The sequence below is a fragment of the Phasianus colchicus genome, chromosome Z (genome assembly GCF_987193195.1).
Source record: "Phasianus colchicus chromosome Z, bPhaCol1.hap1.1, whole genome shotgun sequence".
In the NCBI taxonomy this organism is placed as follows: domain Eukaryota; kingdom Metazoa; phylum Chordata; class Aves; order Galliformes; family Phasianidae; genus Phasianus; species Phasianus colchicus.
Window position 1 is genome coordinate 42,087,558 of NC_143476.1, and position 22,009 is coordinate 42,109,566.

General features: G+C 38.6%; 1 protein-coding gene across 5 annotated transcripts in view; it reads right to left on the reverse strand.

Annotated features, from left to right (window-relative positions):
* PRR16 (proline rich 16) overlaps positions 1 to 22,009 on the reverse strand; it is a 156,792-nt gene that overhangs the window by 13,031 nt on the left and 121,752 nt on the right. For all 5 annotated transcript variants that reach the window (XM_090131079.1, XM_090131077.1, XM_090131078.1 and 2 more), the window contains exon 3: positions 1,297 to 1,416. The gene's annotated coding sequence lies outside the window, so the exon portion shown is untranslated. The remainder of the gene's footprint in view (positions 1 to 1,296; positions 1,417 to 22,009) is intronic.

Sequence of the window (22,009 nt, forward strand, 5' to 3'; positions counted from 1 at the left end):
AGATACTCTAGCCAATAATAGAAGCTCAAAATTCAAGTACATGCCAGTAAGCTCTGCTGATAATCCTGCTGAGGCAAAGGTTACTAGCAAAATATGCAGTGCAGCGCTTTGCACATTAAGCACAGGCCTCAAATATGCTGCTTGTATGGCCAGTAAAACACCACCAACTATGAGGCTAGTGATTATCTGAGCAGTTCACAAAAGGGCTTTGTCATTTTGATGGACTGCCTTGAAGTCAAAGACAAGAATAAAACTGGATCTATGTCTCTAAGTCATATATACAAAAAAGTCTGTTGCAAAAGTGTGATTTCAATCAAGGGTGGGAATGGGCTTTACAGATTGGAACTGTGTTTGAAATATTAAACCTGCTGCGTGCCCACTGAGTTGGCTGAGTTCCTCTCCAATGTTGTTTTCCAAGCCACAGTCCAAACCAAGGGAGCTTGCAGCACTGGAAAATGAGTTACAAATTTGAAGCTTTTGAGGCCATTTGAAGTATCTTTTCAAGCACTTCCTTGTCTGCCCAGAACAGAAGGACAAAATCAGTGTTAATTCTTTCTCAGGCAGCATGAGATTTGTGTCTGGCTTGGTATGCAGCAAAGATACTTGATTTTGGTTTTTATAATTAATGCATCCAGAGATGGCATCCTGTTACTGAACCAGTCAAAATTATTCGAAGTACTTCATGTTAATAAGGATTCCCTAATCTTTCAAAGTCTCTGCTTAACAAAGTTATACATAAAACAAACAAACAATAAACATTTGTTAAATAGGATGTTTTCTACATTTTTTTCTTTACATCTATCCTATGGTTTAAAATATATCCCTTAAACCTTATGATTTTGTAGCATGCAGGTTATGTATTTGAAACAAAGCAAATTTTCACTTGCATAATCTCAAAGGCTAATGTCAACCTATTTGCAGCCACGACTGTGCATGGAGATGATCTCTACTCATTAGGGTCACTGGAAATCACAGCAGATGTTCTGGGAGATGTTTGTGTGTCCCTACTGACTTCCATTACTCTTTTAAAATAATGAAGAGGTAAGAAGGATAAGAGTGAGCAGCAATGTAACAAATAAAACTGAAAAAGACAAAAGACCCTCAGAAACTCTGTTGGACATCTGCATCAGAGCTAGAAAGAGTCTGGAAGACAGTAAACTCTTACCTATACACAAGAAAGAAAAATAAAAAAGCCCAGAAAGTAGGTTCTCTTGGCTATTCAGATTTATATTCTTTCCCTGTATTCCTTCTTTTCTCTTAAGGTTAAAACTTTCAATAAATAAGCACAAATATTACCTTAGGCAAAACTATACTGGTCGTCGACAGGCCATGATCATGTATCAGCAGTTCAAAGGATAATCTCACTTGTGTTGAGTTGGCCTTCAGGAGTCAGGAAATTATCCAACGCACACGGCACTGTTGTATTAAACAAAAAAATGTATCCCCTGTTAAGGACTCTGATAAAACAATATACTTAGGAGCAAAGAGAAAGTACAGCCCAACAAATCCATTATTTGGATAATCCCCTTGCAAATAGCTGACAATCAACTCTGTCCAATCACAACAGACTTCTGTTTTGTTCCTTTTTTGGGGGGGTGAAGGAAAAAACGGTGCTCTAGACTGCTGGAAGGGTGAGGTACTTTATTTGGAATTCTTGTCTGGTTAAAATTACAATGAAAAATACAGTGGATTTCAATTTCCTTTGGAGCTGTTTTGGCAATGTGAAACTATTTTCTAAAGATAATGCTGACAAATGTACTCATCCTTAATACAATTTCTACTTTATTTAAAGTTATTTAGGAGCCTCTTAACTCTTAATGCCTAAAAAGGAACCAAGAGAAATGCAGAAGTTTTCAGGTGAAAAAACTGGAATAGATTGCTTTTATTTGTTGCTTTTATTTATATTTCATATGCAAAGATATCTTCTGGGACAATAAATAGGGATAATAAATGGAATAATTTGTATCAATAATTAAAAGAACTTTTTTACTGCTTTCAAAGAAATACTTAACTTACAACGTACATTTGCTAGATGAAAAACAAGGCATCAATACATCTGCATTACTAGAAGCAAATGTATTGCACTTACACTTGTAAACCATTTTACCTGTCTAACAGTGATTTTCCAATAAGAAAGAAGAAATATAAAAAGCTCCTTGTGCTGCTGGTATGTAGTCCACCAAAGCAATCGCAATTGAAGATGATTATGGTAAAAGCTCACTGCTGATGTAACTAAATATTCATGTGTTTTATCAAACCTGCAAGGAATATAATGGACAAATGACAAGCTCACATCTCTCTTCTGACAAGGTTTTTGCTACAGTGACAGCCTTCTTTTTTAGTCAAATCTTACCATCCTCCCAGTAACAAGCTATACCTTCTGAATGGCATATTGCTAGAAGGATCCTTCCACAATCTAATAAATGTTGTAATAGAACTGTGAACTTGATTTCTTGGAAAATCAGGGTGTGTCTAAATATATTCCAGCACAGAGCAGGAGAAAAAAATAGTAGAGGGTACTGAGCAGTATGAGCAGCAGGTAAACAAGTCATCATGTACACTTTAGAAAGTAAAGCTTTCCTATGACGGACAAGGAAGCAAGATGGGCAAAGATGGATAGAATCAAAGACTGTGGCCCTTCATGGGAAGGGAAAAGCTAACTTCCAGTGTGGGACACAAGAAACAAGGACAGAATTTGGACAGTTTTCTGCTTTCTATGTAGGGGTTCAAACTAGAAAATGAGTGTTCAAATGCTGGCACAAAGCAGGAGCAAAGTGTGTGTTCATGCTTGCCGAAGCAGCAGCTCACTGCCAGGGACCCTAACAAGAAAGTCTTGGGAGGAGGCTTTGGATGTGATGCCCCCAAACATAGAGTGCCTGTGGCAGAGTCTTTGTAAATGTCAGGGAAGCTGAAGTGGGCAGATGTTTTGTGGAGGCTGCAGAGAAGGAGTTCAGATCATGCTTCATGCATAGGACAGGGTGGATCAAATAAGAATACTTTCCTCTCAGTGTGCTACTTTTTGCTTTTCCCAAACTGAAAAGAAGTCCCCAGCACACCGTCCTCTGTGGTAACTTTCTCTACCACACTTTTGAGGAAGCCAGGGGTACAGCCATGAGCAGAAACAGGATGTGCTTCATTCTCAAGGAAATCACAGAATCATGAAATCATTAATGTTGGAAAAGACCAAGTGCAACCATCCGCCCATCACCAGCATGTCCACTAACCACAACCCTCAGTGCCATACCCACATGTCCCTTGAGCACCTCCAGGGGCAATGATTCCACCACCTCCCTCGCAGCCCATTCCAGCACCTCACCACTCTTTTTTTTCTCCTAATATCTAATCTGTCTGTGTGTGTTTAAAATCCCCCAGGCAGAAGAAGAACTCATTTTGGATTCGTATTACATTTAGTAGAAGAGGGCAAAGGAAAGGCAGTCTACAGACACTATCTCCTCCAGCAATTTGTAAACCTGGCATATCTGTCCCATGCTTTATTTATGAGTGAATGAAATAGAACATTTGGACTTGTGTCAGCTAGAGGAGCTGACTGCTGAACTGAATGGAAGATTTCGGTTTTTCATTTCAGCTACAGAGATAAGCAATCATGTTTTAATTTCAGTATGAGTCAGAACACACTGGTCTTCCTTTCAGAGTTACAATTAAACAGTTTGAGACCTGATGACTTTAACTGTTGAAAATAATGCAGCCTAGTCACCTCCTCGGATGGTGACAGCAGTAGAAATGTGAAATTACTACCTTCCCTTTTCTTTTTCATGATTTAGACTCTAAGGTTAGTGTTGCTAGCGAGATTTGTCATGTTTCTAATTTTACTAGAAATGTAGCAGCAGATCTCCAGATAGCAACCAAAAGATGTGAAGCTTCTATCTTGCATGTGGGCTGAACTCTTAACTGTACACTTTTTAATAAAGGAGATTATTTTGTATGCAATGATTTTCTACAATAGAGATTAGTCGTGTATAATACTTTCCACATATCATCTTTCCTCCTTTATCACATGAATTGCTCTCCTAAACAGGAAAGTTCAATAAGGGCAAAATAAGAGTTACTTGAAAGCTACGATAACCAGTAAGAACACATCAGCAGAACCAAAATGTGATTTCTCTTCTAGAGGTTTTATTTGAAATACAAGTACTCTACTATTCAGATAGAAATTCCTTAATAAATCTCTATGTAGAAGCAGTTAGCAATGGCTCCATTTTACTGCTGCTATCAAATCATATTGGTACAAAAACTGAGATGGTAATGTCTCAGATTTTTTTTTTTCCTTTAAAAAGCCAAATGGTTGAGCTAAATACACATAACTGTAAGTGAATAAGATATAATATTTAAGCCAGCATTTAGTGAAGAAATGCTTAAGCAATTTGAATTTAATTATTTTAAAGTTATTTTCTCTACTCCTAACTAGCCTATTGAAATTGATCATAAGATTTGCAGTATTTTCAAGAGGTATATTTTCTTTATCCTCCTATGTATTTATCATTTTATTATCATTTCAATAAAATCAGCTGAATGCACAATTTAAAGTTATATTGATGTATTTTGAAGCCTTCATGGAGTGATGACATCAGTGGGCATTGGGCAACTGCTGTCGTCTACCTGTACTTGTGGAAGGCTTTTGACATGTTCCCACATTGCATCTTTATCTCTGAAATGGAGAGAGATGGACTTGAAGGCTGAATCATTATGTGGATAAATAATTGGTTTGATGGTCATAGCCAGAGGGTTGTTATCAACTGTTCTGAGTCTAGGTGGAGGCCAGTGGTGTCCCCTAAGGGTCCAGCTTGGGACTGGTGCTCTTCAATATCTTCATCAATGACATAGGCAGTGGAAACAACACACAGAGGGTGGTGACACAGTGGAACAAGTTGCCCAAGGAGGTTGTGGATGCCCCATCTCTGGGAGGCATTCAAGGCCTAGCTGGATGTGGCTCTGGGCAGCCTGGTCTGGTGGTAGGTGACCCTGCACATAGCAGGGGGGTTGAAACTACGTGATCATTGTGGTCCTTTTCAACCCAGGCCATTCCATGATTCTATGATTCCATGACACAAGTGTACCCTCAGCAAATTTGCTGATGATACCAAGTTAGGTGGCATAGCTGGCAGAATAGAAGGGAGGGATGTGATCCAGAAGGACCAGGACACACTTGAAAAGTAGGCATATGAGAATCTAATGAGGTTTAAACTGGCCAAGTGCAAGGTGTTCCACTTGGTTGGAGGCAATCCCAAATATGATTACAGACTAGTACAGGAGAAGAACTCATTGAGAGCAGCCATGCCAGGAAGGACTTGAGAATCCTGATGGACAAAAAGCTGGGCGAGAGCCATCAGTATGCTCTTGCAGACCAGAAGGGCAACTATATCCTGGGTGGCCAGCAGGAAGAGAGAAGTGATGGTCCTCCTGTACTCTGCCATTCTGAATTGAGGCCCAATCTGGTGTACTGTGTCCAGCGCTGAGGCACCAGTACAGGGGCAATGCAGAGTTGTTGGAGCAGGTTCAAAGGAGTGACATGAACATGGTAAAAGGGCTAGAGCACCTCTCCAATGAGGAAAGGTTGAGGGAGTTGGGCTTGTTTAGTTTGCCAGAAGAGAAGACTCTGGGGAGACTCTGTTGCAGTCTTCCAGTACTTGAAGGGAGCTTACAAGCCAAACGCAGACTGACTCTTTATACAGACTGATAGTGATAGGACAAGACGGAATGGCTTAAAACTAAATGAGGAGAGAGTAGGTTAAATGTTAGGAAGGATTTTTTTATTTAGACGGCCAGGATGGATAGGATCCTGGGCAGCTTGAGACAGTGGTTGGCAGCTCTATGTCAGGGAAGCTGGAACTCGATGATCTTTAAGGTCCCTTCTCACCTGAGCCATTCTATGATTTTTTGATGATGATAAGGTAATACAAAGACAACATAAGACTTTCCAAAATGACTATATGAGGGCTGCTCCAGAACAAATGTCTCCTATTTTATTATTTTGGCCCATGATATCAGAGGTGGACATTGGGGTATGGCAGCAAAGGCTGAACCTTCAAACCAGTATTGTTACATTTTGCTGCCATGGCAATCTGAGAAATGGTGTCTGACATCTAAGTGCATATGATGCAAAGGTGTGTCACTGAATTCCTGTATGCAGAAAAAAGTTGACACATTGACTTTCACTGATGCTTGCTGAATTTTTATAGAGATCAAACAGTGCAAGTCAGCACAGTTGAGGTGGTGGGTGGTGCATTCCAGCAGTGACAACAGTGACATGAAAAGCAACCCACATTCTGGATGGCCATGCAGATATTTATGAGGAAGAAATGCAGGCTCTTTTCCATTGGTAAGGAGAATGGATGGCTAATGGCGGTGACTATGTTGAAAAATAGCTGAGATTTTACTCTATCGAATAGTGTTATTGTGTTCTTTAATGTGTTGCCGTTTGCATGGAAAGAAATAGGAGGCATTTCTTGCGAGCAGCCTACTTAAGCCCTTTCCCTTGACTGCATCAAAATAGCTGCTAGTCACCTTGACTAGATAGCTTTATACTTATAGATATATTTATAGATTTATATTTAGATATTATGTCTTTCATTTTGAGTGCAACTGTAAATATCAAGTAGATAAAGTGCCAGCAACGTGTCTGAAAATAAGAATTTCTATATTTGTTCTATTATAAAGATTACATGTACATATTAACATGACTGTATTCCACTGTAAATGCAATAACTTGTGAGACCAGCAGCACAGCAATGATGAAAATTTCTGTGTTAATGTTCAATCATTTACGCTATAACAAGAAGGATATCCTTTTACAGTTCTTCTAAGTAAAATTCATAGAATTCATACAATTTATACAATTTACAGAATTTATAAAATTCTGATGAGAGCTGATGGTGGTTTGCATTTACAGTAATTCCCTGCCATTTATACAGGTATTGTGTTTACACCAGCTTCTCTTTTAGAGTGCAATACAAATAATGAATTTCCTCTGTCTGCATTTGAGGCACATGCAGGACAGATAGCACCTCTCTCGTAGCTAGCTCCAAGATGAAAAGAAATAAATTACAACTATGTTCTCTGCAATTAAAAGTGTGGAATAGTTTTGTCTTACCATCTTATCTATAAGAACTCAGAACTCATGGACTATCTGAAGTTCTTATTTCCTATGGAATTAATTCACTTTCACAATTCAGCTTTACTCTTAAAGTGTTTCTCATTAGAACCCCAAACCACTGCTTTTACTGTTTTCCACCTGACCCTGCCCATTTCCATGGAAACAAAAGCCTATGTGCTATAGCCACTCCTACTGGTGACCCTGCAATGAGAAAACTGGTGAATTATTCATTGTAGATCGGATGTGTAAGCAGGATGGCGCCATAGTTTGGCCACGACACTAGTTAAAGATAATGATCCTCACCTAAGCACCATTCTTGCCTAAGCTCAGCACTTGTTTCCAGTGAGCCAGATCATCAGAGATGTAATGAGATGACCACAAAAATGGAACTTGTCTCCAATACACTGAAATTGAATGCACTTTAAAAAGCATACAGCAAAATTGTGTTATGCTGGAGAGGGAAAATATCTAAAAGTAGGGAAATGAAAATGCAACAGAATATAGGATGAGAAAAATCCTGATGGGAGGAATCTTATTTTGTATTGCTTTACAACCCATTAAGACTGAACATATATTGATTATACATATATGCTGAAAGTAAGATTTTGCCCAATCAAAATGATTATTACCGAATTCCAAATGTTGAATGAGAATTCATAATGTTAAATAATTTCTAAAAAAACAGATTATTTACATACTCACACCTTTAATTCCCAAGATGCAAGTCAGTATATAAAAATAAAATGATGCATCGTAATGTTCTAATTTTTATAGCCATCCATCACCTGGAAGATATCTCTGCAATTCATGATCCATGACAACTTTTTTAAACCAGACTGACAAATGTTAAAGAAAAAATAACTACTTTTTCACTAAAACAGAGTGATGAGCTCTGTTCTGTCAAGATGAAGAATAGCAAGAAGGAGAAAAAGAAATATTTGACTTTTTTTTTAAATTCCTAGATGTAACCTAGGTTTTCCAAAGCCTTGTAAAATTTCTGGTCTGGATAACGTACAAAATTACAAGTTTATCTTAGAAGGGTCCTTCAGAATTCATCTAATCATATCTTATGTACTACAAGTAAAATATAGTTGCAGAGATGACAAGAACACAACACAAAATTTAAAATTACAATCCTGAAAATTCATGTGCTTAGTAGTGAATACCAGAGATGCCTTTTTAAAAGGTGCATCTTGCAGCCTATATCTTTTGGTGGGTTTTTTTGTTTGTTTGTTTGGTTTTTTTTGTAGATATACAAAAGCATTTGGTCTGACATTCAGAATTGACTGGGATTCAGCAACGAACGTTTTTCCATTGGATTCCCTGGTGAGCACACCTTCTCCTAGTCATAATTGATCATGTCCACCCCTAGAAATTGTCCTTTACTTCCGAGATGCACTCAGAGGAGAAGGCAGGTAGAAGAAAGAGGGAGGAAAGAGAAAAGAAGAAGAAAAGATGGAAAAATGTTTTAAAATATCAATCTAGTAGTGAGAAATGCAATGTACGTTTCCCTTATGTGACTGGCCTTGAACTCCAGTCTTCTATTTAGAAGAGCACTATGATTACCAATCACAAATCACTCATTAGTATGGGATTTTGCCTACTTGTTTTGCTGAATCTGTACCTTTTGGAGAAAATAACACATGAGTCACTGGAGAAGAAGGAGCATGACTGCAGCTAATGACTCACTGCAGGTGATGGAAGGATTCTGATGAAAAAGGATTATAAACAGAGAAATAAATATTGTACTAAAAGTGAACTTGCTCTTCATTTTTATCATGATACTGTGCTACGCAAGAAGATTTTGACAGCCACCCTAGGGCACTAAGCACAAAAATTATAAGCAAAAATGCTCCATCAGGATCTGAAATAGGATGAATTTTCCAGGTGTATCTGAAAGCCTCTTCCTTATACTCAGTATGCTTCAAATACCACAAATTCTTTGAATTTTTAAAAAGAAAGTTTCGGTATGACACCTGGTATAAGGTAACATATGGAAAAAGCCAAACTGTGGGAAGGGATAAAAATGAAAATGGATTTGAACAAATATCTCCTTCTGTGCCCCTCCAGACTTGCTCTGCAGTTGTTCTTTCTGGTGGCTTTCTAGAATTCAACAACTTTCAAAAAGTAACTTTTATTTTTGTTTGTTTGTTTTTAAACACTTCCTCTCTGGACATCACCAGAGCAACACAGCCTTGGTGTTTTCTACTTATTACAAATTTTCTACCCACATAACTCAAATGTCTTTCTTTGCAGTGCCCTTGCAATGCTCTTGTCCTTGAAGGCACAATCTTTACTCACTCTCTTGTATTTGCAGTACCTGTACAGTACCCAAAAATAAAATAAAAATGGACAGACAGAATAACTATACTAGCTTTCACATAGATATGCACAGTGCCCTAACTCAATCATTCAATCACATTTATCCCATGAAAATACACAGAACAACTCTGCAGGCTCATTACAGACTTAAGCCCAAATAATTCATAGCATTGCCTCCTCATTTTGTATTCTTCTTGACTGCTTTGATTGGTAATTTCTTCAGCATTGTAAGATACATGGAAGATAAGCACCATCTTTGATTATAGTGATGCAAGACAGCAAACAATCCTATCCCTCTGGATCCTCTTCCTGAATTGATTGAACCATGAATAACTAAACAGGTAGATCCATACTGCATCTATAGATACAAGCAATAGAAAATGTGAGATATTCTTTGCTTCAGGTGGCTCTTTGGATAAGTCTTCCAAGTAACTGAAACCTTGAAAAAAGATTCTGGCTTGAGGAAGCAATCAGAAAAAAGACTTCTCCTGCAGAAGCTGGCAGTCCGTGGCTTGGACAGGTACACTCTTGGTTGGGTAAGGAACTGGCTGGAGCGCCGGGCCCAGAGAGTGGTGGTCAATGGAGCTAAATCCAGCTGGCGACTGGTCACGAGTGGTGTTCCCCAGGGGTCGGTGCTGGGGCCTGTCCTTTTCAATATCTTTATTGATGACCTGGATGAGGGCATTGAGTGCACCCTCAGTAAGTTTGCAGATGACACCAAGTTGGCTGGAAGTGTCGATCTGCCTGGGTGTAGCGATGCCCTACAGAGGGATCTGGACAGGCTGGATAGCGGGGCTGAAGCCAATGGGATGAGGTTTAATAAGACCAAATGCTGGGTCCTACACTTTGGCAACAGCAATCCCATGCAACACTACAGGCTTGGGGCGGAGTGGCTAGAAGACTGTGTAGAGGAAATGGACCTGGGGGTGTTGGTTGACACTTGGCTAAACATGAGCCAGCAGTGTGCCTGGGTGGCCAAGAAGGCCAATGGCATCCTGGCTTGTATCAGAAGTAGTGTGACCAGCAGGAGTAGGGAAGTAATGTCCCCCTGTACTCAGCTCTGGTGAGGCCGCACCTTGAGTACTGTGTCCAGTTCTGGATCCCTCACTGCAAGAAAGACATTGAGGCCCTGGAGCGTGTTCAAAGAAGGGCAACAAAGCTGGTGAGGGGTCTGGAGCACAGGCCTTATGAGGAGCGGCTGAGGGAGCTGGGATTGTTCAGTCTGGAGAAGAGGAGGCTCAGGGGAGACCTTATTGCTCTCTATAACTACCTGAAGGGAGGTTGTAGCGAGCTGGGGGTCGGCCTCTTCTCTCGTGTAACCGGTGATAGGACTAGAGGGAATGGTTTCAAGCTGCGCCAGGAAAGATTCAGACTGGATATTAGGAAACACTACTTCTCTGAAAGGGTGGTCAGGCACTGGAATGGGCTGCCCAGGGAGGTGGTGGAATCACCAACCCTGGAGGTGTTCAAGGAATGTTTGGATGTTGTGTTGAGGGATATGGTTTAGCGAGAACCATTGGTGATAGGTGGATGGTTGGACTGGATGATCTTATAGGTCTTTTCCAACCTTAGTGATTCTGTGATTCTGTGATTCTGTGATGTCAATCAAAGCATGCCAGTAGAACGTTTGGGAATCAAGACTTGAGACTTCACAAAGTTTCCATCTATTTGTGTTCCTCTATATGTGTAAAGAGCCTGAGCAGCTGACTGCTATTAAATCACCTCAATTCACCACCTTTCATCTAACCTGAACATTTTGTGATCTGGCTTTGGAATTACCTTATGCACTTGTGCTTTTCATTCTCTTCAAGGCTAATGAGAATGAAAAGTAAATGAATAATTTCATGAAATATTACCCTACAGTATCTGCTGTTACTTCAGAAATAAAATTACAATAATTTTGATCTGTAAAAAGAACACATAGCATCTCCATGCTGCTCTTTTGCCTGTGGTACTCAAGACAGCAATATCTGCTACTGGAATGCAGAGTTAATATACATACAGTAATCGTAAATATCCAGTATTTTGGAAAAATGCTGACTTGCTATAGAAAAAAAATGGACTCAAAATGACCAGCTAAAATGTGATGTCATGTGGCCACAAGTTTCCAAAAGGGCAGATACAGAACCCTTTTTTTTTTTAACTGACATGTGATATTTTATTCAAACCTTGAATGCTGCTGTGACAAAAGAATGCTCTATGAAAATTTTATTGGTAATCTGAAAAAGGAAATGTTTCTCATAAGCAAAAGTATTCTGCTATAAAAGCATCTTTTTTTGACCATGCAACTTCTTAAGTAGTAGCCATTTTTCAAAAGCCACATCCAATCAGTAACTCATCACAGTGGTACAGTATGTTGTCAATTAATCTTGAAGCAACAGAATTCACATATGTAAGCTTATGAACTCAGAAATGCAAGGAAAGGCATGACTGCACTCAAAGATATTATTATGTGAAAGCTCAAGGAATATTAAATTATATAATTATATAATGACACTAATTAAAACTAATGAAAATTCTGGTGGATATACTCCCTGATCAAACTACAAACAACAGTGATATATGGTACAAATTACAGTGATACAAATGATAGCAGCATAGTGCTTTCATTTCAACTGACAAAAAAACAAAAGATTAGGAATATATAGTGATGGGAAGACTGAAATAGTTATGGAACGAATTCAGTGAAGGGATAACCTCATACACTTAAAAGCAGGAAAAAGAATTCTGCTAAACGTGACTTTGAACAACACTCAATGTTAAGAAAGACTGAAATAGCCTGCAAGTTTATCTTTATAAGGGAAATTCAGATTCGTAGGAAAATACACAACCTACTTGTCACTTTTCAAGTCACTCAAGAAAGTGAAGACACACAGTCCAGATCCACTGCACACAAGGGAATTCTAATATAGATTTATCCAGGTAGCCAAATCTGAAACAGCTCATGGCTTACATAGTCATCAATAACTACTATTCACAGTATGCTAATCTCTGAGCATTAAAAAATAATTTACAGTAGAAGTAATATGTTTCTATGAAAAAATGCTGTTGTTTTCATATGCCCTGCTACTACTTTTCTTCTGAAAAACAAGAAAAAAAAAAAGCAAGGAGGGTGAAATTTTGAGTATTTATACAACACTATTGATCTAACTGATCTCACAGGTGTAAAGTCCTGCCATTTTCTTCTGGTTTCCACAGATTACAAGATTGTTCTCGTTTAGATTGATGGGAAAATGTCTCTATTGATAAAGGAGCTTAATAGAAACACTGCTTTTCCTTTTGTTCGTGATAGAAAGCAACTGTTTATTTGGTGACTTCTCTGTCAATGTTAAAATGTTTGTACGAGTTATGACTGCACTTATATTTTACTTGGCAGCACACTGAGTTGAAACACATGTGATCAGTCCTTCTTTTAACTCATGCCTCTTTTCTGCCCACCCTCTGTGATTTGTCAAACCATGGCTCACTACGCTATCTACCTTCCTCATTATTTAAAACTTCTCCTGCCTTAGGTAGTGGATTTAAACATCATTAGATAGTCCGGGCCTAGGGGAATGAAAGCAAAACAACCAACCAAAACCAAAAATCCACAAGCAGAAGAAATCATTCAAACATAAACACAATACAGCACAAACATGGTTTCTTCACGATATTGCAATATTATTTCCTAGCTGTTCATATGCAACTTCAAGTAGAAATGAAGATTTCTGCAAAATTCAGACAAGAATACAAGGAAAGAAATCTGATTAGAGAAATGTACCTTGGAAGAATTTAGTAAACGCCGAAAAATAAATAATAAAGTAACTCTGTGAAATGCAAAATTATTCCTGAGGTTTTCAGTATTGGTGTTTGGCACATGAAGGATTCTAGATCCCATTAACATGTTCAGCTCCAGGGATTCTTTGCAAAACAAAGACACTGAGTGGAATTATGCTCCTGAAATTTATACAGCGCCTTTTTTTTTCACTTCTGATATGTGTATCTATGTTTTGATAATAAAGACTTTATTATATTTTCTAAAATGCCTGCCTGCTGGAAATTTTTCAGAGGATATATATGAATTTTATGTGTGAAATGGAATTAACTAAAAAACATCTACTTGTGCATAGCAAGGAAGTAGCAGCCTATTGTGGTATACTGGGGCAGAAGCTCAGAACACACAGATGGTCATCCACCCATGAGATGAGGAAGAGAGCTGGAGACAAAACAGAATGCATGGGCTGAGATAACATCTATTTACTGAGACGGAAAGGAAAATTGAAATAAAAAATGCAATGGTAACTATATATATGTATATATACTATGCAAGTATGTGGATACCAACATCTGATAAGTCACTGCATTTTGGAGGAGAACCAATGACAGAATTGCCAAAATACTTCTGGTCAGGAGAGAGCAGCTGGTCACTTTATGCATTAGATGTCAGGAGCCAGAGCCAAGCACAGCTCATCTCCATTTCCTTATCACTTTATGGTGAAATACAAATGTGCCACACTCTGAACATAGTTTCATGAGATGCTTGCAAACTTCTGTTTCAAATACAAGAACTACACTGCAGGCTTTAAGTTTTCTTTAAACAGGAAAAGATCACTCCCTTTGACAGCTCTGCCCAGGGAATCTTTCCATTAAAAAAGACAACATAGTAAAAATTTAAAATTTGGACTTTGAATGTTCTGAAAGCATTTTGAAATATGTTACTTGAATGTATCTAGTTTCAATTAATATTTATAATTAAAATATTTATAAATATATAATTACTTATATTTTAAATATTTTATTCCTTACCATCCTCTTCCTCAGCTGCACAGTTTGGTCCCCTTTTTCTAATTACTATATAAGCTCTTCCAGACAAAGTCTATAAGAAATGTGTGCATTTTCAAGAGACAATTGAATAACTGTTCTTACCTACTGTGAGTTAACCTTCTTTAAATCTATGACTTCTTACAGTCCTGCTTACTCTTTCTTCTGCCATGCTGAAGATTTGGTTACAGGTTTGAAGTAAAGAGGTTGCCCTGAGCTACAGCTGTAACTATCTAACATAAAGACAACAGCTTGCAACTTACTGCAGACTCTACAGCAGAAAGCATCTTCATGATGAAAGACAGTCGTTAACCTCTCTGTCCAAAGGGTGATTTAAAACAGCAGGGCATGAGGCTTCAAACTCTGGGCTTCACTTATAGCAGGGCAGAGTGAATATTACATGTTCAGGCACAAAGAGCAGTAAGTGAATTTGAAGTTGTGACTGTTATGAAGTCAAACTATATTTTTGAAATGATTCATGGTGGTCAACTGCAAATTCATTATTGTTGCACATTTAACTGAAGTGTGCAATATTTCAATAGGAGAAACAAATAAACAAAACAAAACAAAACAACAACAACAACAAAAAACCCACAAAATTCTAAGTTTATTTATCACTTCCAGCCTAGCTCATTGCTTTTATGAAAAAAAAAAATCCAACCAACCAAACAAAAAAACAACCACCAACAAAATATTCCTATTCAATCAATTAAACTTAAGTAAAGCAGATAATAATAATAACTTTGTAAATTTTTCATCTGATTTATTTTACATAATGCTTCATCTTTGTTTAAAATATAGAATTTGTCAATTCCTATGAATATCTACTACAAGCAGGAATCCATCACACAAAATGAAACATTAATACTCTTCATATTCCTTTCCCAAGAGCTATTTTTGATGAAAACACATAAAGGTAGTCTCAGAATGCACTTACAAATAAAAGTTTCTCTTTTTGGGAAGAGAAACAAACAATGTAACAGTCTATGCCTAAAGTTCATAGGTGAGGAGGACCAATTTTCTTCCATTTTATAGTGTCAGGGTAGCATGTTGGAAGAGCAACACAAATGATGCACACACAGAACATGTGGCATTTTTGGCTTTATTTCCTCTGGATGTGAAAAAGCAGCAGGTTTTCACTCCCAGCGTATTCATAGCTTTCAAATCATGCAAATAATGCATACTATTACACTGCATGTTGTCAGTTGTGCTATCTTAATGATCACAATGTAATTTTCCTTGTCTAATGAAAAATAGAAATATCACCTCAGCCAAATTACATTCTTGATTGTCTGATTGTGATTAGTGGTAGTAGTTTCAAATGCCTGTTAAGAAAGAGTGACTTGAAATACTGTACAACTGTCTAGGTTTCAACTTGTCAGGGATCTGTGGTACTAATTTATACACAGACTGACCTGTCACAGAGTATCACCCATGATACACGTGATACATTCATCCATCTGGTCACTGACACTACAAAAGAATCCTCATTCCCTATAGAAAATATGTGATGTATTTCTGTGACTGCTAGTCCTTCTACTAGGTTATTACAACATGAGTTAAGCAGTAAGAAAATTGGATACAGTAAACACAGTTTTAAGTCTAGAGCCAGCTGCAAATTTGAAGCAATATCTACAACAAACAAAAAAGCAAAAAACAAAAACAAACAAACAAACAAAAAACCCAAAGAACTAATCAAAAAACATTTCACACATTCTCACCTGTCTCAATGTCAGCTGGGACAAAATTGTTTTGTTCAGGGTGTCTGGTATGATGCTATGTTTTGGTTCTAGGAGAAAAACAATGTTGATAACACACTGATGTTTATAGTTATTGCTAAGCAGTGTTGTACAGAGCCAAGGCCATTCCAGTTTCTTAGGTCTTATCAGTGAAGGGCTGCAGTGACACAAGCAGCTGAGAGGGGACAGAATTAGGGCAGCTGACTTAAACTGGTTACAGGAATGTTCCATACCATATGACATCAAGCGGAAGGAGTTTTGAAGGGCTTGGAGTGCACTCTTCCACTGCTCAGGATGTGAGCTGGGCATTGGTCGGGGAGTGGTGAGCAATTGTTTGTGCATCACTAGTTATATGCATACATATACATGTATTTGTCATAACTGTTATCCATTTTCTTTTTGTTGTCATAGTAACTGAACCCATGAGTTCTATTCTGCTTTTTTTGATTTTCTCCCCTATCCCTGTGGAAAAAGGGGAATGACTGAATGGCTATGTGGTGCACAGCCACCTGCTGGGTTGTACATCACCATAAGCAGTACGTAGTCTCAAATATATTTCAAAATCTCAACTTTTGACAATTTAATTTATTTTTTAAAAAGTGATTATTTATCCAAAATGGGCCAACATCAGCAGTCAGAGAAGAAATTTATTTTAATAAATAAAAAAGAATGAGGAGTTTGCAATGGTGTAACAGCTGACCAGTAGCTAGTGATCTAAGCCTCGTAACAAGTAATCAAGAGCTATTGGCAGCAGTGACATCTGTCTATAATGGCCTTGCTACCAAAGGATAAGCTATTGCAAGCATTGAGTATAATGGTGATGAACAGTATCACTTATATGCAGATAAGCATGAAAGATAGCCCTGAAACCAATGTTATATAAGAAATATACTTTTCTTATATAAGAAATTTCTGAACAAGTCCCTATATCTTACTGTCAAATCTCAAAATAGAACCGTAATTGAATGGACAATAAGGTCACTTAACCTTGCTTCTAGAAATACTGGTATCACAGAAACGTGGAATCACAGAAGTTGGAAGGGACCTCTGGAGATCATCTAGTGCAACACACTGCTAAAGCAGGTTACCTAGAGTAGGTTACACGGGAAAGCATCCAGGAAGGTTTTGAATATGTCCAGAGAAGGAGACTCTACAACCCCTCTGGGGAGCCTTCTCCAATGCTCTATCACCTTTAAAGTGAAGGTGTTTATTCTTATGTCCAGGAACTGCCTGTATTACAGTTTGAGACCTTTGCCCCTTGTCACATCAGTGAGCACCACTGATAGGAGCCTGGCCTCATCCACTTCATGTAAATTTCTAAGTATTGATAAGTTATCCTCTCAGTTTTTTTCTGCAAGCTGAACAGTCTCAGGTATCTTAACCTTTCCTCATAAGGGAAATGCTCTTGGCCTCTCATCATCTTCGTGATCCTCTGCTGGACTCTATCTAGAAGACCTGTCTTTCTTGAACCGAGGAGGCCAGAACTGGATATGGTACTCCAGGGATTGCCTCACCAAGGCAGAGTAGAGGAGGTGAATAAACTTCCTTGACGTGCTTGCCACATTCTTTTTAATGCACCCCAGAACTTCCCTGTCTTTCTTGTTCACAAGGACACACAACTGGTTCATGGTTAATCTCTTGTCTGCCAGGACACCTACATCCTTCACTGCACAGCTACGTAGATCATCCCCTAACTTGTACTTATGTGTGTGGTTATTCTTCCACAGGTGCAGGACTCTGCAATTACCCTTGTTGGACCTTACAAGGTTCCTCTCTGCCCAACTCTTCAGCCTGTCCAGGTCTTGCCAAATGGCAGCACAGCCTTCTGGTGCATCAGCCACTCTCCCTAGCTTTGTATCATCAACAAACTTGCAGAAGGTGGACTCTATCCCTTCATCCAGGTCACTGATGAAGATGCTGAACAAGACCAAGACCAGTGCTGCCTGGGGAACACCACTAGCTACAAGCCTACAGAATACTCTCTTTTGACCACAAGCCTCTGAGCTCTGACAGTTATCCAGTTCTCAATCCACCTCATTGTCTGCTCATTTATTCAACACTTTCCAAGCTTTCCTATGATGATGTTACGGGAGTCAGTGTCAAAAGCCTGGCTGAAGTCAAGGTACAGAAAATCCACTACTCTCCCCTCGTCTATCCAGTCATGACAATCATGAAGGCTACTAGATTGATCAAGCAGGATTTCCCCTTGGTGAATCCATACTGGCTGCTCCCAGTAACATTCTTTTCTTCCATATGCTTGGAGATGACATCCAGGATAAGTTTTTCCACCATATTCCCATGGATGGGGATGACACTGACTGGCCTGGTCCTCCTTTTTGCCCTTTCTGAAGACTGGAGTGGCTTCCTTCCAGTCTTTGGGCACCTCTCTTGTTTTCCATGGTCTTTCATTAATGATAGACCATGTTCATAGTTCAGCAATCACTTCTGCCACAACCCTCAGCAGGCATGGATGCATCTCACTGGGGCCCATGGATTTGTATATGTTGAGTTTGCTGCACAATCTCTGACCAAGGAGAAGTCTTCTTTTTTCCAGACTCTCCCTGTTAGTCTGCAGTTCCCAAGGCCACTGTTAGTAGTAAAGACTGAAGCAAAGGCGTTCAGTATATTACCTTCTCAGTGCGCCCCAGTACCAGGGCACCCATTTCATTTAGCAGCAGGTGTACATTCTCCATGATCTTCCTTTTGCTGTTGACATACTTAAAGTTGCCTTTTTTGCTGTCTTTGATCTCCCCTGGCAGATTTAATTCCAAGGGGCAGTGGTCTTCCTCTTTGTATCCCTGCATGTCCCAAATTCCTTTGAGTGGCCAGACCCTTTTTTCATTTCCATATAAATTTTTTCATTTCCATATCTGTTCTTTAAAATCTGCTATATATCTCTGCAGCTTCTGAGCAGTCAGTACAGATTCCATCTCAAGAAGCTCCTCCTTTGTCTTTTGAAGTACACATGTGCTTTTTACGTACAGACATATCAGCATGCATGCCTGCATCTATGTGTAGGATCTCTTCTAGTAAGTATCCTCCCAACACATTTTTTTCAGATTGCTTGTGTGAAGTTCCACATTACTAAGTCATGTGTTTAATTCCTACCTACGACTCAAAAATTGGACACTTGTCTGTACCATTCATTTCATTACCACACCTGTTGTAGGAACTGTCCATATGAAATGCATTATTTACTGCAGTAATTGGTAAGTGCACTTTAGAAATAATCCTATAACCTGCCTCTCAACACTGAAAACTTACTCGGGCTCAGTACACTATCTAAACAGTTAGATTCCCTGAAGTCCTGAAGCATAGTCTTCTTCAAGCTGAAGTTACAATAAGTAAACTTAATAACCTGGCACATGTTCAGTGCTGGAATTGCTGTAATATGACTGATACACAAAGCAAGACTGTAAGAAAAATTAATAAATGTGTTTCAGTTCTGGCAATTCACACCTCAGCAGGGCAGTGAATAGAAGGAACTATAAGAGACACCTGATTTCACATGCATACATCTTTTTCATCTGAAGAAGCTACTAAGAGATATCAAATCTCTCTCCCCACTCCCCCCTTGCATTGCTTCTCATCCCCTGCTTTGTCCAGTACTACTTCATAAATGCATGCTTCTAAAAATGCTTCCTGACATCTGTTTCCAATTCATCTTTTTTCAAGCCCTTTTCAGGCTCCATGCCCTATCATCAGAACAGCAAGACAAATTCATCCTTGATATTACCAATATAGCCACTAGCTCTATGAATAGTTTTGGCCTTGTCTATTCAGAGGTTAGAGGAGGGGAATCAACTCTTTGAAAGGGTGAGTGACAGCAGGACAAGGGGAAATGGTTTTAAGCTGAGGGAAGGGAGATATAGGTTGGATGTCAGGGGGAAATTCTTTACGGAGAGAGTGGTGAGGTACTGGAACAGGCTGCCCAGGGAGGTTGTGGATGCCCCGTCCCTGGAGGTGTTCAAAGCCAGATTGGATGGGGCCCTGGGCAGTCTGGTCTAGCATTAGGTGGAATGGTGGTGGCCCTGCATGTGGCAGGGGCGTTGGAGATTCATGATCCTTGAGGTCCCTTCCAACCCTGGCAATTCTGTGATTCCGTGATTCTGTGAATGTCTGTCATTCCAAAAATTACATTTCAATGCAATTTTCTCTTAACAGTCATGTTCTATGTGATGCATAAGTATTTATTCCAAAATTTCTATTTTCTCTCTATGGGTAACCTATTTTATGCTGCACTTCCTTTATTTGAAGCAATACTTTTACATTATGTTAATCAGAAAAGAAGAAAAACTTCCCGGTCAGTCACCTCCACCTACAGGCATTGTAGGCCTCCATTAAAAAACAACAAAACCCATAAAAACACAACTAAATCAAAGAAAAAAAAAAATACACCATGTAACAAACAAGCAAACAAACAAAGCTAGTGGCATGCACACCTTTGTGCAGAACTAGAGCAAATGATGCTCACTGCCTACTCCTTATGTGTTCAAAAGAAAAACAACATACAATAAATACTTGATCATCTCATATACAAAGTAGCCTTGCAGAAAGAAGTGCTGCAACGAAAACATGTATGAATCACCTATAAAACTAGTCCAAACTGGGATGTCAGGCAGTGATTATACAATTAAACTACCTTCTTGCTGAGCCTGACACTTCTTCAACCTTCAAACTCTGTTTGTTCTTCACTTCTACTGCAGACTCCATCTTTCCTTTGCGCTGGGATTTCTTTCCTTCATGGCTTCTTAGTCTTACTTACCTCTCTAGAGTTATCCATTTTTCAGCCCTGCAAAGTCATGGCTTGAATTTAACAATGGTCATTTGGCTATCATGACATCTGCTTCTTTCACTCTTTTTCTGTGCTGTAAATAAAGTTTTGAAGCTTTTGAAAGTGTTTCTGTTATCTGAGTTGGCACTTTGTTGCAGTGAGCAGCCCCTCAACAGCTCTAATGCTTGGCAATGCCTTAAGCCCAGACAACTGACATTTAATAACTTCTGACAAGTATTAAGGAGAGTCAAATCTTAATTATACAGTAAAGTTTTAAGTCTTACTAAAAGTAAAAAATAACAGCAAAAACTTGAATTTTCTTGGTCTGCACCTTTGTGTATAGATATGCACAGAAAGTGCATATAAATGTAATTATTTTAAATTTTTAATGTCTGAAACAGTAACAAGCTCTTCTATTCAAGTTGAAGCCCTGGCTTTTATAAATGAATTATTGAAGTGGCATTCTAAAATGCTGGGGAAAACAGAGGCATGCCATAATAGCTAGGGAAAAGAAAACACATTTATAATTTCAATACTGTGCCAAAATACTTGCTACTGTACATGTTGAGGAAAGCTTCTAATGTAAAATGAATGTGGCACCTGCACTGTGGAGGCTGCCAAAACACTCTCTGACAGTAAGCAAAGATGACGAATCTTAAGTAGGCAAAAATTCTTTTTTTTTGATAAGTCACTTTAAACTCTTGGGCTTAGAAAGATAATGAATAAATAATGAGAAATGACCAAAAAGTTCTCCAAAGAGGACAAACAAACTTTTCAATATTGTACACCATATGAAACAGATGGTTAGAGATAAACAAGTTACTGCAATAAGTAGCTCCAGACTAAGAAACCAAGCTGTAAAGTGCCCAGTTCTAGCCTGCAGCACATGAGCTACTGTGAATTCCTAATAGCTGAGATTCTGTCTCTAATTTGGAAAAGCCTTTGTTATTGTACCATAAATAAAATTTCATAATCAAGCTAGAATTAGTCTGAAAGTTTCTGACAAAAAAATATTTCTTTTATACCTTCTACTTCATCCTTTAAACAGTATTAACTGAAAAGTATAACTGTGTGAAATGAAAACATGAATAAACAGCTTGTTTGATTTCACAGAGTATATTTGAAAACACACCCAGTATAAGCTGCTTCCCTGATCAATAGGAAATTATCCTACCAGGATAAAGGATGTTAATTTCTCCCTCACTCTGATGGAAGCATATCAGATTTACCAAAAGAAAACAAAAACAAACAACTGGAATCAGA